This window comes from Lissotriton vulgaris, chromosome 1_1 (genome assembly GCF_964263255.1).
Source record: "Lissotriton vulgaris chromosome 1_1, aLisVul1.2, whole genome shotgun sequence".
NCBI classification, from domain to species: Eukaryota; Metazoa; Chordata; class Amphibia; order Caudata; family Salamandridae; genus Lissotriton; species Lissotriton vulgaris.
In genome coordinates, this window is record NC_141685.1 from 56,671,860 (window position 1) to 56,677,859 (window position 6,000).

Here is a 6,000-nt window from a genome sequence, read left to right on the forward strand (position 1 = left end):
AGCCCTCACAGTGAGGGACTGCCTCTCCACACAGCCCACAGTGAGTGGCTGCCTCTCCACACAGCCCCCAATGAGTGACTGTCTCTCCACACAGCCCACAGTGAGTAGCGGCTTCTCCACACAGCCCACAGTGGGCGACTACATGTCCACAAAGCATACAGTGATTTACTGCCACTCCACACAACCCACAGGGAGTTGCGACCTCTCCACAAAGCCCACAGTGAGAGACTGCCTCTCCACAAAGCATACAATGAGTGACTGCCTCTCCACACAGCACACAGTAAGTGGCGGCCTCTCCACAAAGCCTACAGTGAGTGGTTGCCTCTCCACAAAGCCTACAGTGAATGACTGCCTCTCCATACAGCCCACAGTGAGTGGCGGCGTCTCCATACAGCCCACAGTTAGTGGAGGCCTCTTCATACAGCCCACAGTGAGTGGTGGCCTCTCCATACAGCCCCGACAGTGAGTGACTGCCTCTCCACACAGCCCACAGTGAGTGGCTGTCTCTCCACACAGTCCACTGTGAGTGCCTGCCTCTCCAACCAGCCCTCAATGAGTGAATGTCTCTCCACACAGTCCACAGTGAGTGGAGGCCTCTCCACAAAGCCCACAGTGAGTGGAGGCCTCTCCACAAAGCCCCCAGTAAGAGACTGCCTCTACACATAGCACACAGTGAGTGGTGGGCTCTCCACAAAGCCCACAGTGAGTGACTGCCTCTCCACAAAGCATACAGTGAGTGACTGCCTCTCAACACAGCCCACAGTGATTTGCGGCCTCTCCACAAAGCCCACAGTGAGTGACTGCCTCTCCATAAAGCCCACAGTGAGTGGCGGCCTCTCCATACAGACCACAGTGAGTGGCGGCCTCTTCATACAGCCCACAGTGAGTGGCGGCCTCTCCATAGAGCCCACAGTGAGTGGCGGCCTCTCCACACAGCCCACAGTGAGTGGCTGCCCCTCCACACAGCACACAGTGAGTGGTTGCCTCTCCATACAGCCCCCAATGAGTGACTGTCTCTCCACATAGCCCTCAGTGAGTGGCTGTCTCTCCACATAGCCCACCGTGAGTGCCTGCTTCTCCAAACAGCCCCCAATGAGTGACTGTCTCTCCACACAGCCCACAGTGAGTTGAGGCCTCTCCACAAAGTCCACAGTGAGTGATTGCCTCTCCACAAAGCATACAGTGAGTGACTGCCTCTCCACACAGCCCACAGTGAGTGGCGGCCTCTCCACAAAGCCCACAGTGAGTGACTGCCTCTCCACAAAGCATACAGTGAAAGACTGCCTCTCCACGCAGCCCACAGTGAGTGGTGGCCTACCCTCAAAGCCCACAATGAGTGATGGCCTCTCCACAAAGCCCACAGTGAGTGACTGCCTCTCCACAAAGCATACAGTGAGTGAACGCCTCTCCACACAGCAAACAGTGAGTGGTGGCCTCTCCACACAGCACACAGTGAGTGGCTGCCTCTCCATACAGCCCCCAATTAGTGACTGTCTCTCCACAAAGCCCACAGTGAGTGACTGCCACTCCACAAAGCATACAGTGAGTGAACGCCTCTCCACACAGCAAACAGTGAGTGGTTGCTCCTCCACACAGCACACAGTGAGTGGCTGCCTCTCCATACAGCCCCCAATTAGTGACTGTCTCTCCACACAGCCCACAGTGAGTGGCGGCCTCTCCATACAGCCCACATTGAGTGGCTGCCTCTCCATACAGCCCCCACAGTGAGTGACTGCCTCTCCACACAGCCCACAGTGAGTGGCTGTCTCTCCACACAGCCCACAGTAAGTGGCTGCCTCTCCACCCAGCCCCCAATGAGTGACTGTCTCTCCACACAGCCCACAGTGAGTAGCGGCCTCTCCACACAGCCCACAGTGAGTGACTACCTGTCCACAAAGCATACAGTGATTTACTGCCGCTCCACACAACCCACAGTGAGTTGCTGCCTCTCCACAAAGCCCACATTGAGTGATGCCTCTCCACAAAGCATACAGTGAGTGATTGCCTCTCCACACAGCCTACAGTGAGTGGAGGAATCTCCACAAAACCCACAGAGAGTGACTGCCTCTCCACAAAGCATACAATGAGTGACTGCCTCTCCACACAGCACATAGTGAGTGGCGGCCTCTCCACAAAGCCCACAGTCAGTGGTGGCCTCTCCACAAAGCCTACAGTGAATGACTGCCTCTCCATACAGCCCACAGTGAGTGGCGGCCTCTCCATACAGCCCACAGTGAGTGGTGGCCTCTTCATACAGCCCACAGTGAGTGATGGCCTCTCGACAAAGCATACAGTGAGTGACTGCCTCTCCACATAGCCCACAGTGAGTGGTGGCCTCTCCACAAAGCCCACAGTGAGTGGCGGCCTCTCCACAAAGTCCACAGTGAGTGACTGATTCTACACTAAGCACACAGTGAGTGACTCCCTCTCCACACAGCCCACAGTGAGTGGCGGCATCTCCACAAGGCCCACAGTGAGTGATTGCCTCTCCACAAAGCATAAAGTGAGTGGCGGCCTCTCCATACAGCCCACAGTGAGTGGCCGCCTCTCCATACAGCCCACAGTGAGTGGCAGCCTCTCCGTGAAGCCCACAGTGAGTGACTGCCTCTCCACAAAGCATACAGTGAGTGACTGCCTCTCCACACAGCCCACAGCGAGTGGCGGCCACTCATCACAGCCCACAGTGAGTGGTTGCCCCTCCACACAGCACACAGTGAGTGGTTGCCTCTCCATACAGCACCCAATGAGTGACTGCCTCTCCACAAAACCCACAGTGAGTGCCTGCCTCTCCACACAGCCTACAGTGAGTGGAGGAATCTCCACAAAGCCCACAGAGAGTGACTGCCTCTCCACAAAGCCTACAGTGAATGACTGCCTCTCCATACAGCCCACAGTGAGTGGCGGCCTCTCCACACAGCCCACAGTGAGTGGTGGCCTCTTCATACAGCCCACAGTGAGTGGTGGCCTCTCCACAAAACCTACAGCGAATGACTGCCTCTCCATACAGCCCACAGTAAATGGTGGCCTCTTCATACAGCCCACAGTGAGTGATGGCCTCTCGACAAAGCATACAGTGAGTGACTGCCTCTCCACATAGCCCACAGTGAGTGTTGGCCTCTCCACAAAGCCCACAGTGAGTGGTGGCCTCTCCACAAAGCCCACAGTGAGTGACTGCTTCTACACTAAGCACACAGTGAGTGACTGCCTCTCCACACAGCCCAAAGTGAGTGGCGGCATCTCCACAAGGCCCACAGTGAGTGATTGCCTCTAAACAAAGCATAAAGTGAGTGGCGGCCTCTCCATACAGCCCACAGTGAGTGGCCGCCTCTCCATACAGCCCACAGTGAGTGGCAGCCTCTCCGTGAAGCCCACAGTGAGTGACTGCCTCTCCACAAAGCATACAGTGAGTGATTGCCTCTCCACAAAGCCCACCGTGAGTGGCGGCGTCTCTACAAAGCCCACAGTGAGTGACTGCCTCTCCACAAAGCATACAATGAGCGATTGCCTCTCCACACAGCACACAGTGAGTGGTGGCCTCTCCACAAATCCCACAGTGAGTGACTGCCTCTCCACAAAGCATACAGTGAGTGACTTCCTCTCCACACAGCCCACAGTGAGTAGCTGCCTCTCCACAAAGCCCACAGTGAGTGGTGGCCTCTCCACAAAGCCCACAGTGAGTGACTGCTTCTCCACAAAGCATACAGTGAGTGACTGCCTCTCCACACCGCCCACAGTGATGGCCTCTCCACAAAGCCCACAGTGAGTGACTGCCTCTCTACAAAGCATACAGTGAGTGACTGCCTCTCCACATAGCCCACAGTGAGTGGTGGCCTCTCCACAAAGCCCACAATGAGTGGTGGCCTCTCCACAAAGCCCACAGTAAGTGACGGCCTCTCCACCTAGCGCACAGTGAGTGGTGGGCTCTCCACAAAGCCCACAGTGAGTGACTGCTTCTACACAAAGCATACAGTGAGTGACTGCCTCTCCACACAGCCCACAGTGAGTGGCAGCCTCTCCACAAAGCCCACAGTGAGTGACTGCCTCTCCACAAAGCATACAAAGAGTGGCGGCCTCTCCACACAGCACACAGTGAGTGGCGGCCTCTCCATACAGCCCAAAGTGAGTGGCAGCCTCTCCATACAGCCCACAGTGAGTGGCAGCCTCTCCATAAAGCCCACAGTGAGTGACTGCCTCTCCACAAAGCATACAGTGAGTGATTGCCTCTCCACAAAGCCCACAGTGAGTGGCGGCCTCTCCACAAAGCAAACAGTGAGTGACTGCCTCTCCACAAAGCCCACAGTGAGTGACTGCCTCTCCACAAAGCATACAGTGAGTGATTGCCTCTCCACAAAGCCCACAGTGAGTGGCGGCCTCTCCACAAAGCAAACAGTGAGTGAATGCCTCTCCACAAAGCCCACAGTGAGTTACTGCCTCTCCATACAGCCCACAGTGAGCGGCGGCCTCTCCATACAGCCCACTGTGAGTGGTGGCCTCTCCATACAGCCCCCACAGTGAGTGACTGTCTCTCCACACAGCCCACCGCGAGTGCCTGATTCTCCAAACAGCCCCCAATGAGTGACTGCCTCTCCATACAGCCCACGGTGAGTGATTGCCTCTCCATATAGCCCCAGGGAGTGGCGGCCTCTCCATACAGCCCACAGTGAGTGGCGGCCTCTCCATAGAGCCCACAGTAAGTGGCGGCCTCTCCACACAGCCCACAGTGAGTGGCTGCCCCTCCACACAGCACACAGTGAGTGGCTGCCTCTACATACAGCCCCCAATGAGTGACTGTCTCTCCACACAGCCAACAGTGAGTGGCGGCCTCTCCATACAGCCCACAGTGAGTGGCAGCCTCTCCACACAGCCCACAGTGAGTGGCTGCCTCTCCACACAGCCCCCAATGAGTGACTGTCTCTCCACACAGCCCACAGTGAGTAGTGGCTTCTCCACACAGCCCACAGTGGGTGACTACCTGGTAACAAAGCATACAGTGATTTACTGCGACTCCACACAACCCACAATGAGTTGCGGACTTTCCACAAAGCCCACCGTGAGTGACTGCCTCTCCACAAAGCTTACAATGAGTGACTGCCTCTCCACACAGCACACAGTGAGTGGCGCCCTCTCCACAAAGCCCACAGTGAATGGTGGCCTCTCCACACAGCCCCCAATGAGTGACTGTCTCTCCACACAGCCCACAGTGAGTAGCGGCTTCTCCACACAGCCCACAGTGGGTGACTACCTGTTAACAAAGCATACAGTGATTTACTGCCACTCCACACAACCCACAATCAGTTGCAGCCTTTCGACAAAGCCCACCGTGAGTGACTGCCTCTCCAAAAAGCATACAGTGAGTTACTGCCTCTCCACACAGCCCACAGTGAGTGACTGCCTCTCCACAAAGCATACAGGGAGTGACTGCCGCTCCACAAAGCCCACAGTGAGTGGTGGCCTCTCCACAAAGCGCCCAGTAAGTGACTACCTCTACACATAGCACACAGTGAGTGGTGTGCTCTCCACGAAGCCCACAGTGAGTGACTGCCTCTCCACAAAGCATACAGTGAGTGACTGCCTCTCCACACAGCCCACAGTGAGTGGCAGCCTCTCCACAAATCCCACAGTGAGTGACTGCCTCTCCATACAGACCACAGTGAGTGGCGGCCTCTTCATACAGCCCACAGTGAGTGGTGGCCTCTCCATAGAGCCCACAGTGAGTGGCAGCCTCTCCACACAGCCCACAGTGAGTGGCTGCCCCTCCACACAGCACACAGTGAGTGGCTGCCTCTCCATACAGCCCCCAATGAGTGACTGTCTCTCCACACAGCCCACAGTGAGTGGCTGTCTCTCCACACAGCCCACCGTGAGTGCCTGCTTCTCCAAACAGCCCCCAATGAGTGACTGTCTCTCCACACAGCCCACAGTGAGTTGAGGCCTCTCCACAAAGCCCACAGTGAGTGACTGCCTCTCCACAAAGCATACAGTCAGTGACTGCCTCTCCAC